Source organism: Eleginops maclovinus, chromosome 16 (genome assembly GCF_036324505.1).
Source record: "Eleginops maclovinus isolate JMC-PN-2008 ecotype Puerto Natales chromosome 16, JC_Emac_rtc_rv5, whole genome shotgun sequence".
NCBI lineage: Eukaryota > Metazoa > Chordata > Actinopteri > Perciformes > Eleginopidae > Eleginops > Eleginops maclovinus.
In genome coordinates, this window is record NC_086364.1 from 6,293,401 (window position 1) to 6,305,416 (window position 12,016).

Here is a 12,016-nt window from a genome sequence, read left to right on the forward strand (position 1 = left end):
CAAAGGGTGAAGCTGCTCCTCTCGATACACCCAGAATCCAGAGCAGCAGTCGGAGTAGGCGGCAGGTAAAGAGTTCAGATTATCACTGCCGTATATTCTTAAGGAGATGATCAACATCCTCTCACTTCAAAGAGGGACTACTTAGTCCACTAAAGCACAAACGACTTATTCAACATCACTTACTTGTTTTCCCCTCACATTTTTTCCATGTTTTTACTTTAGTTAATTTATTTATTTATTTGCTTCTTTATTTATATATTTTTTTGGATAAATGTCCCGGTTATTTTTCAGTAAAACATTGATTTTATTTCACCTTTTTTAGTACTAATAAAAACATATCTCTAGCATTAACATCATATACATTCATGTTCACCCATTCTCTGATCAGATAATGTTTTTATATTAAAAATAGGTAACGTTGAAAGATTTTCTGTGTTAAGACATTATTTCTGAGAATGTTGGAATCTTTCGTTAAATAAGGAACAGGCTTTTTAGATTTTTTATGTTTTATTTTCTCAAAGAAAGGTAGACAAATTGCTAATATTTTTAACCAACAAAAATCATGCATCTGTTTGGCATTAATATAAAACCAAATGTCAAATGATACTTCGCCCTATATGTTTCTTGATCAGTATTTTCTTGTGTGAGAGCCAAAAAGGCATCAGTAACTCCAAATGAATAGACCTAAAAGAACATGAGGAGATAAAGGGCCTGGTTTTGATCTACAGCAACGGTGAACATGGTGATGTTATTACTCTTTAAAAAAAAAGTGGGCCTCAACGCAAGTCTCCATCCAGAGTCCATTTCCATTTTCTTTAAATGAGCTGAGATTTCAGATCAACTCATCCCATATACCGTGAATATTGGTATTCCAAGGTCAAGCGTATTCCTCTCACAATATTTGCACAGTTTAGTCATGCTATAGTGATTGTGTACATATCTTTATTGTGTAGTGTGTGTGTGTGTGTGTGTGTGTCTGTATGCATGTGTGCCACTGACAGTTTAGAGCCACAGAGCTAAAACAAACTACAACATGTGGAATCATCCCACGTAACAACCGTTGCACCAGACTCATCCAGACAAGCCTGAATGGCGAGCTCTGTGAAAATCCAGTCTGCAGCTTGAATTCCTTTCAGTATCTGTGAGACGGCTTAATAACTGTAGAATTAAACTAATTACGAACACAAAGTTAGCGGTGGCGGAGCTGGCAAGCTCGGGAGACCCTGAGAGTCTGGATCCCGGCCTATCTCCTTCCTCCCAAAGCATGCAACCAAAATAACCAGATTAAATGGAGGTAGATTGAATAATTGATGTACACGAGTGTTATTATGTTCACTGGGTTTTGCTTGTGGATACAGGTTGCGGCACATTACAGAGCCAAAGTGAAATCCATCAAAACTGAGTGCGGAGATGCTGCTTTGACACCAACACCAAGTGCGCAGTGCAGTCGATTAAGATGCTTTTTTTCCCGGAGAAAGTGAAAGAGTTTCTGTTGCCATGGCTGCTGCTGCTGCTGCTGCTGCTGCTGCTGCTGCTGCCATTAAACACTTCTGTTCCGTGCCAGTATGTGTGGATTCAAGGGCAAAGCCGTAATGAGCAGAGACATTAATGATACTGCAAGATGTGCTCCCGCTACAGCCCGGATTACTGCAGTCAACTGGTTCTGTGATGGGGTCCTCCTTCAAGCACAAGTCAAGAAGAAATAGAGATCAGAGACAGAGCACAAGTCAATCAGAGCAGTAGTGGAAAGCAGGGAGAGGATGTGCAGAGATTAGGTCAGGTAAGGTCTTCCAACAGGTTAAAAAACTAAGATTCACCCTTAGGTTGACTTTTTTTATGGATAAAGCATTGCATTGTGCGCATTCAGGAGGCAAACCATAAAAAGGGGACGTTTCTAGCAGCAGCCCATGAATTATATCCATTACCATGGATTTGATACTGTGGAATGAACAACAGAGGAATGATAATAACTGTAATATTGTCACAGCCATTGTGTGTCCTCCCCCGACTCCCACTTTGTTTGTGAAAGGCGACGGTATGAGGGTGACTGGCCTTTGATTCTGGGAATCAGTAAATCAGTCTGCAGTCTACAATGAGACATCTCATTTGAGGTATTTGTGTATTTTGGGTTTATTGGTCCCAAAATCCCCCCATCCATCTTTGACCAACACTTTTTTTTTTTTTACTAGGGAATACACTGTTGAGAAGTTTATAGAAGAGCACTTAAGTTCACAGACGGGTTTACTGCTGGCTCCGTGCGCTTGGTGTGAAATAACAAACATTTCTCTTTAAACTGTTTTACTGCTCAGTAGAAAGTGTGGGGTTACTGAAACCCACATAGCAGCGGAGACACAGAGATTCATATCTATATTTCATTAAAAAAAACTCTTCCTCCTTGGTGTCTCCACACTGCAGCACAGTGTCATTCTGAGTTAATTTGATAATGATGGTGTGAAATCCAGCATGCATCAAACCACAGACTGAGCTGCTACCTAAGGCATTTCAAGAAAATTAGGTAGAGAAATGATATTAACAACATATGATTATTATGTCAAAACATTCAGTCGTAAATATTTAGAACATCTAATTGCAGTAAGAATCCTTGTAATTACAAGCTATGGAAAAAAACATTTGTTGTAAAGACTCATCATGCCAAGTTAAGGATCATTGGTGGTTATTGGGGACCACTGAACAAATGCTTAAGCCAGAATAAAACCTTTCAAAAGATAATTGATAAGGATTAACATTTTGTTTCTGAGACTGGTGCTACTTCATCAATCAGAGACTTTTCTGGCAGGATCTTTTGCCTTTACACATGGGGGACTTTTTTCTTGAAACCCAGAATATAAGTGGAGAAAGGGCGACAAACTATTTTCACAAACTATTTTTCAGAGCGTTTACACTGTGAATAAAGGCATCAACCAATCACATCCTCATAAACATATTAAAAATGAGGTATAAAACAAACAAGGAGGCTATTTGTATTTTGACAGACAGCTGATCCACTCCTTCTGTTAATATTTTCACAATAAAAGCCCCAGACATTGTTTTATTGTCGTTTAACACCCCTGGTGAAAAAAGAGCTTTGGAAAAATAATAATGGAAAAAATGCCACAGAAACGGTGGGAAGCTTGGAGGAGATCCAGTTTGTTTAGCCGATACAACTCCTCGACATATTTCTTCAATTAACACCTGAAAAGTGAATTGCTACTAGCAAAAGCTACAGCAGATCCATGTGGAAAAAGACAGATAAACCGACACTGTTGGAGCCATATTTCGATTTATATTATATTCAAACATTTATTTTTTGTAGTTTCCAGGCTTTTATTCTGAAGGCACGTTTGGGCACTGGGTGATAAGGGCACCTGGTGTAATTGTATATAATGGAGACAGGTGGTGGTGGGAATAAGGTACCAGTAGGCACATGGTTTTTTACCAATGTTATTCGGGCAAGAAAGGAGAAAGGGAATCAACAGTAAAGTGTGTTCATTGATCATGGAAATAAATGGACAAAATGGAAATTCTTGTCTGGACTTGCATCCTTCCTCTGCGTACAATTTGCTAACTGGTGCCTCAGCGACCGTTTTACTTTAAGTTAATTATCTGTTTATTTTTATATGATTTTGTCCGCTTCAGAATAAAATGTAGTTTGATCATCAGATTACTGTTTAAGGTCAGACTCTGATCACCTTTGGTTTCCCAAGTGGTTAATAAGAAAATAACTGATTTAATCAAGTTTTTCTAATTTTCCAAAATAATGTAAAGTTCTATGTAGGGGACTTTGACAGCTGTGCTCAAGAACTAAAACCACCTACTTAAATTCTCAGAATAACCAAAAACTGCTCTGAAAAATCGCAAACCGATTATCAAAAGACTTCTCTGCAGTACGAAACAAGTCACAGGTCAAAAGTGTTTTTCGGTTTTCAAAGAGAAAAAAGTCACATTGTTTTACTGCAGGTCTAACATTTCTTTACTGTTTCTTGAGCGGTATTAGTGTGATTTAGCCTAATCCAAATAATCACTGAAGGCAAAGCAGCGCTCCAAGAAAAGCACTTAAGTGGTGCCAGCGCAAATCATGCTATTTATCATTCCTCGGTAAACATGTCTCTGCATTACATGCATTTCTAACCAACACCCTTATTTTCCTTATGCTTCACACCTTATGCCATTTAAGTAAGACATTTAGCATATCAGCACGTACTTTGGTTTTAGGAGCATGGTTCAGGAAAAGAAAAGAAAAATCATCTGCTTGGAAGATAATGACATAATTTGAGGTGTGGGATCCTGGCGAAGAATCAGTCCAGGAGCCAATTAGCAATCACACTAAATCATACACCGTGTAGCAAGAGATCAAGCAGAAAACATCCTGATATTCTCAAGACAGCGCTGGGTGTTTAAACACATTGTACGACACGTTGTGCTGCGTGTTCCACTTCTTGGAAACTGTCTGTCTGTTGATGACAAAGAGCGGAAAACTGAGAAAGCTGAGAGAGAAAGCACAGATCCCTCCTCTGCGTATCCCGCTTCACCTCCTTTACGCACAGCCATTCATGCTGCTTTGTTTCAAGCTGCTTGGCTGACTGCAGGTCTGGCCTGCTGATTACAGTGATAGACATGGAGGAATCTGGCGCTGGCTGCCAGAAACCACAGAAGAAAAAGGAGAGGACCCTCAGTCTGTACCGGTAAGGAGAGGTAAACACAACTAGTCCCTCCTTGGTATGCAGGGCTTATGTTGGCCCGGAGAGGAGCTGCAACTCAGAGGAGGTGCCAGTCTGTGGTATGCTCAGTAGAAAACACAATTATTTTTAATGAACGCAAAAAAAAAACACCCAAGAAAACAAATAGCAGCTATTAACCGTACAGTCTGAGCAGCCTATTTCTGTTATGCAATCAAACCCATACTAGCACAGACAAGCAGAGTTTAGCCTTTAAATTCAGTAATGCATTCATTGAACATGAGCTGTAAAAAGTCACTTTCAGATTATTACAGATTATTTCCTTGGTCTTGCAGTCCTCCCTACATCCGTACTAAGCCAGCTACTTTTTTTTTTCCACTTCCCATTAAAATCGGTAATTTTCACAACTAAGAACTAAGCTTTCTGAAAATTAGAGTGTAGATGATTAAAACAGAGCTTTTGGAAATCAGGGAGTTAAGCCTAATCAATGATCATATAAAATGATCCCATCCCTGGTTAAACATTCATGAGTTCAAACCACTATTTTCTGTTGTTAAAGAGGACATATCATGCTCAATTTCAGGTTCATATTTGTATTTTGTGCATCTAATGTGACATGTTTACATGCGTTAATGGTTAAAAAGTGCTTTATGTCCCACCTCTTTGCCATTCTAGCCAATAGAAGCACAATTGTTACATAGTGATGTCAATATGCTAAGGAGGTAAACAAAGGAGTCCAATGGAGGCAGGTTCAGGAGAGTGTGAGCGAGAGAAACTGCCTCTTGAAGTTACTTTGGGGTTTGAGCCTTTGCAGACCATTTACATGCACAAAAACCTATACAACAGAAAATAGGAAAACCCCAAAAAAGCATAACAAGAGCCCTTTAAGTGTTTGTAAACAACATACAAAGGTTAATGATAATGATAAATCATGAGGTTTACTGTGTTAGGCAGTAAAGGTGATCACAGAGCACCGAAAACTTCTGTCAAACTGCTTATCACAAGTTAGCGATGATGCACAGTTTTGTTGTTTGTTTTAAACGAAGAAAATCTAAAGTTGACTAAAGTCGACGTGATCCAATAATGTGCGATATAAAAAGCCTTAGTCTGCTATTCATACTCGGTGAGTGGCTGAAACAATACTTCCAAAATGAGGCTTTTCGTGCAGGTACAAAACACTGGCACTGTGACAAGTTTCTCTTCCAAGAACTACGATGGAAAAAAAGCTTCCAAGATAGAGACACAGTTTAGATCCCAGAGGTTTAAGGTGTGTTTGTTTTCCAGTTGACCTTTAAAACTTTTAAGATCTTAAAACATTATGATGGCCATTACAGAGGTGTAAATGACAGCTATATTCAGAATGTTGCTTCATATTTAAAAAAGGAGGAATACGAAAGTTGAAGTTTTTTAAATAAACAGATTATTTCCATCTTCTTCACCCTAGGACTTCTTTTATAGGAAACCACTCATCTGAGTAACCACCAAAGCTTTGTACAGTTTGATGATTTATTATTCACTGAGGTTGGATTACCTCCTAATGTTCAGTGTTTGATTTACTCCACTGATTTACTGGAGAGAAATACAGCTGTGCTGCAGATACTAATGCTGACATCTCGACTGCGCTGAAAGCGGCATTATGCAACGCGTGTAGACGGAAGATTAATGATAGGAAGACATTAGAACATTATCAACTTCTTTTCCTCTTGGTTGAAATAACTTTTATTAAATTACATGCGAGTAGACAGGCTGAATGTTCGTTTTTCAGAGTCAGCGGTAGGGCTGGAGGTGGAACGTTTTATAGAGGAAATAAAAGAAACTCTGAACTGAGCCAAAAAATTTCACCAATGAAACTTAAGTTTTTTATTACAATACAGTTCAGCTGTTTTTATTTAGCCAAAAACACGAACGGAGAGTGGAGAGGCACTAACCGCTACTGTAAGATTTACATAAATGTATCCATGACAAGGAATGCATCACTTATTAAACTCATGTGAATGAACTTTGTTCGATTACGTTTACAGCAGATGTATATCTGAAGAAAAAAATCTTACTTAAGACAATGTTTTATTTCGTTTTTTAATAAATATGCATTTAGCACGTCTGTTTGGGTAAAAAAAAAGTATTTTCTATCATAACAAAAACTCATATTGGACTGATGAAACAAAATCAGCACACAGCATGCCGGAAAGCAAAAAGCTCCAACATTTCTAGAGCTACTTCTAAGTTGTAGAAAGTGCCGGTAGATGCAGAGAACAGCCTTTTGAGCTTAAGATAAACAGAATGATAAACACCTTCCAACCTCAGTGGTATTATGTTGGCGCAGGGGGGCAAAAGCTACAAAAATGTCACACTTTAAGGTAAGTTACAGCCAGTAAGTTGGCTGCGTTATATTTTTCAGTGCTCCTGGCGCCCCTCCAAACATTGGCTTTGTAGATATTGCAAACAGCCGTAGAACTTGTTGGCGTAGAAAGCGTGAAATACCTCCAAACAGCTGACATGTTTGTTGTAAGCTCCCTCAGCTCAGGCTTTGCACGAGGATAAGGAGTAGCCAGCCAGGGAAATCCGTGGGATAGAACATTTGGCTGTAAAAGCCCAAATTCGGGCGCCTCTGGTATGATGTAGAAAAACATATAAGCTTTGTTTTCTAGGTTGCATAACTGCAGGATGGTCCATTACATCAGATTGTATTTTTTAACCATGAGGCACTCTACATTAGTTTGCATAATTGGCCAAAAGGATTCTTAAGCGCATTGATTTGAAGCAGACGCTCGTTGTATCACGCATCCCTAAGAATAATATGAACTTCTGTCTCAGCCTGTCTCAAATTCTTCCTTATTGGCATAAATAAACTCTGAAAGGCTGCATCATTACTCCTATGCAGAGGGGACAGAAGTACACAGATTATTTACTTGAGTGAAACTAGCATTACTACGGTGTGAAATAACTCTGATCTTAAGTAAAAGTACATGTTATCATAATTAATGATGCACTAATGTCTTCCTCAGTTCAATGTTACAGATGGGAAAAGTGGTTTGATTTGAACTACTTTATATACTAATACAGTAGCTTACCTATAATAATATAAGATAATATAGTCGTTTTAAGTTTGATCTGAATCTGCAAAGTAGCTAAATCTGTGCAAACAAATATAGTGAAATAAAAAGTGGGGAAATGTGAAAATACACAAGTGAAGTCATCTCAATTTTTACTTAGGTACGGTGCTCGGGTAATTGTACCATTCCATTCCACCACTGCCCCTATGTGAACGATCTGTCCCCTTTCTAGCAACTCTGAAACAGTATTTTGCCTTTAGATATGGTCCCACATTCACAGTATAACCCTGCCTTAATGGGAAGCATTAACAATACAAATATCTGTAATCTGTCATGGATTATCTTGAGAAGCGCGCCTTATGTTAACAAACGTTCTTGCACTATGACACTTGTGGTTTAGAAGAAAGCCATTAGTGGCCATTAGCCATCACAGGAAATAACTTTCATTCTCTGATGGAGGAGAGAAGAAAAGAAATTCAAGCACTGAATTTGGTTCCCTCCAATTTTCCTTCTGTATAAAACAGGCTCACGTTGAGCCTTCATGTGAATCTTCATGCATAATGGAGCAGAGGGCCTTCAAAATAGAGCTCATTTGCACAGAGTGTGTGGAAGAAAAAGGAGAAGGAAACACATAAAAGCCCATTCAGGGTCAAAGATTCCCTTGAGTACACCAATATCTCTAATAGTAATCTATTAAAAATCACTTTGAAAAACCACGTTGAAAAATAGGCTTCCAAGCGGGGCCATTACTTTGTTACCTCTGGCAGACAGAGAGGCACCTGGGAAATCTGAGCTGACGTTTAGGGGGAGCAGCAGTCCAGCAGAAAACCTATATCACTTTCTTAAGCTAATTAGCCCTGTATATTACCAATCAAAAGAACCTCACTCTGAAACACAACGGCCAGCCAAGAAATATATTTGTCTTCCATTTGTGGAAGACTGGCAGTGGAAAAACTCCAGGGCTGAATATTACTCACCCAAGACATTCCAGGGGATAAAATGTTGCATTAAAGCGGGATTTAAACATCTGATTTCTGTCACTGCTACCACTGTTATTCCCAAACAAACGGATGAGAGCTTTGTTGAAACTAGATCTCATTATTTCAGATCAAATCAGTTTTTCCAATCAAAAACTGGAATCAAGTTATACCAAATGTTCTTACATTGATAACTCTCTACAATCAATCTGCTGACTGTGACATTTTAATATTATTCACTGACTATTCTGAAATGAAAACTTTACATGTTGTGAAACAATACAAGAAAAAGGAGACAACTCCGTGAATAATTGATTCTTTCAAATTAATTGCATCAGATATTAACGTTGATACATGCTGAAGGAGTCACAGCACTATCATCACTGGTTTGCCATTTTGCATATACTACTCAAATTACACAAATATTGCAATATGACTGAAGGCAATGAGGTGTAGAATTGTTCCATTCTCCATTGTTCTTCCCATACTTGTGTTGTTTCCAATCGGTCTTTATTCATATCATCTAATATGCAGAAATAATTCTATTTTTAAGTAAATAGTCTCATTTTGGACAGTATATTTGAGATGTATTTATGAGGACCTGTTGATTATGGCTCTATCCATCTCTTTTATGTAATCATTTTATTTTATTGCGATTTATATGGCCTTGATTTATTCATTTTTGTACTTTATGTATACACACCACATTGCACAATACAGAACGATGGATGAGGCACTGGACGAGTTTAGCATAGTCTTTCCTTCATAAAGTGTAATGTGCTGTTGGTAAACAACAGGCAACACTTCGACCAGTCAATGTACAACTTCCACCAGCAGAGGGCAGAAAGACATCAAAGATCTGCCTGAGCTGACAGCTGGTTTAGGTTTGGAGCTGATGCATCCTTGTTTTGTTCTGCTTTATATAAAACAGATAAATACTTAATGCAAAATCGAAATGTAATCTTGCTTGGAAAAGGTAAGCCGTTCACAGTTTGACAAAACCAAACATTTCTAGTCTAAAATTGTATTTGCATCCTATAATTAAGTAACTAACTTTTGAATGCATTCATATGAGGCCTATAGTCTTCATTATCACATTTTCTTTCTCCATCTCTGACATGATAATATTCACCTTTAAGTTGTCCTTTGACTGAACAGTAACAGTAAATGAAGCTTGAAATGTTCCTTCATCTTTATTCATATTTTAATTTCCTCTAATTGTTTTCCTAGTGGTTTTTAAGGATTTTGTTAGACTATAGTGGAAGGACACTGGATAGTCTTAGTCTTAAATTCAGCGTTCTGATGCACTTAAGGAGCAATACAAAAAGTTGCCTTTAAAGAGCCGCGAGCCTTCAACATCAGTAACATTTCCTCATTACGATATCTAAATAAAGACTGAACCTATGCGATAAAGGTTGTTGAGTAGTGAAGTTGCATCACTCCAAATAGATAAGAAATAATGTTAATATGCATGTTGAAATGTATACAGGCAGTGTCAGTTATGACTGCCAGACATAAGCTGACCATTCAAAACACATTTTCAAAAACAACTTTCTAATTGTTTTTCACATCTTCCACATTATCAAATTTATATTTTAAAGGTCTCCTATTATGCTATATTTCAACAATATATTGAAGGGTAATATCTATACAAAACATGTCTGTGAAGTGTTTTGCTCAAAATACCAAACAGATCCCCCATTGCAGCATGCCTCATCCCCCTCTATTTCTGCCCTGTTCCTGAAGTGCTGATTCTGTGACTGTAGCTTTAAATTTGAGCTGAGCTGAAGCTGGCCACGCCCCTTTGGAGCGTCATGCAGCCTCTCTCTCTGTGAAGAGAGAAGTTTCTAACGGAGAAACTCAGCTAAACGATGCCATGATTAAACGCTATATTATGTTCCAAACCACATCCAGCATTATATCTGAAACACTTCTCAGTGTTTACCACTAGAACAGAGACATTATATGTATTATATAAATAACAACTCTAAGTACCTCCTGCAGACATCCTGCTGAACACACAGAGGTGCTGCGGGGGGGGGGGGATTCAGCTCGCGACTGTATATTGCAGAAAGATAGGTTGGGACGTGTCACGTCGGCAGGACGTTGCCAGGAGTTCAATTTAAAGCCAGCCCACATTTCCAATATGACGTCATAACCGAAGCAAATCTGGATCAGCTCGTTTGTACCCCTGTTTTTAGAGATGTGGGTAAGGAGGAAAAGACATCAAAAGGTGCATTTTGCATAATGGGGACTTTCAACGATTATAGTTACCGAACATGTCGGAATCTCAGGACAAACAAGCTGAGCATACGTTAGAAACAAAAAAAGCAAAGGTCAATATCTACTGCACTTGCAAATCTTAATACAATGGTTTGTTTTAACCAAAAAACCATCAACTTCAGTGTAGGCTGGATAGCTGTCTCTCAAAGTACTTAGATAGTGTAGTCCTCTCTTAAAACACAATATTTTGATCTGGATAGAATCACATGAAGAGACTCAAAGCAAAGACCCTGCATCTCCATTATATTATGCCAGACACACAGTGCGGAGGGAAATAAAGTCCACCAAAACCTTCCAAACGACCCCAGCAAATGACCTCATAGGAAACAAAGACCATCTTTTTCCCTCAGGAAACATCTGGGCCAACACTTCAGTTCCACAACTGATCAAAAGAGACGAAAAAGCCAGGGCGTGTCACTGCCTGATTTTACTTTTAAGTCTGTGGTCGCGAGTAATCAGGAGGATAATAGGGGCAACAAGGAAATGACCCTGTAATTCATTGTTTCCACTGAGCACTCCTTTGAGGCAGCAGGACCTATACTGTATATCATACCTAGTATTAAAAATCCTCCACCTCTAACTGATATGATGCAGTGTCCTCACATAAACTATACTTCATAGAAAAACTATACTTCAATGAAGGAGTTCTTCCTCAATCTGAAGTGCTTTATCAAACCCAAACACTAAAAAAAATGTCCGTTCAAATGTGAGGATTTGCAGCTTTTTTTCTATTTAACATGGCTGGAAGTTGAATATCTTTGTATTGTTTATGGTTAAAGACATCACCTTGGACCCGGGGGAAGTGATGTTTCTGACGTTCAAGACACAAAATTACAACACATCAGATTAATTAACAAAAAGGAAGCGGTTACAGATATAGATGAATCAATAAGGAAAATAATCGTATTGGCAGCCCTAATCACTATCCCTTTAATTATTAGTTTAAATGATGCTTATATAACTGAAATAAGGGGGTGGAAGAAGTATTAAAATCCTTAAACAAAAGAAAATTTAACCAAAAGCTCGA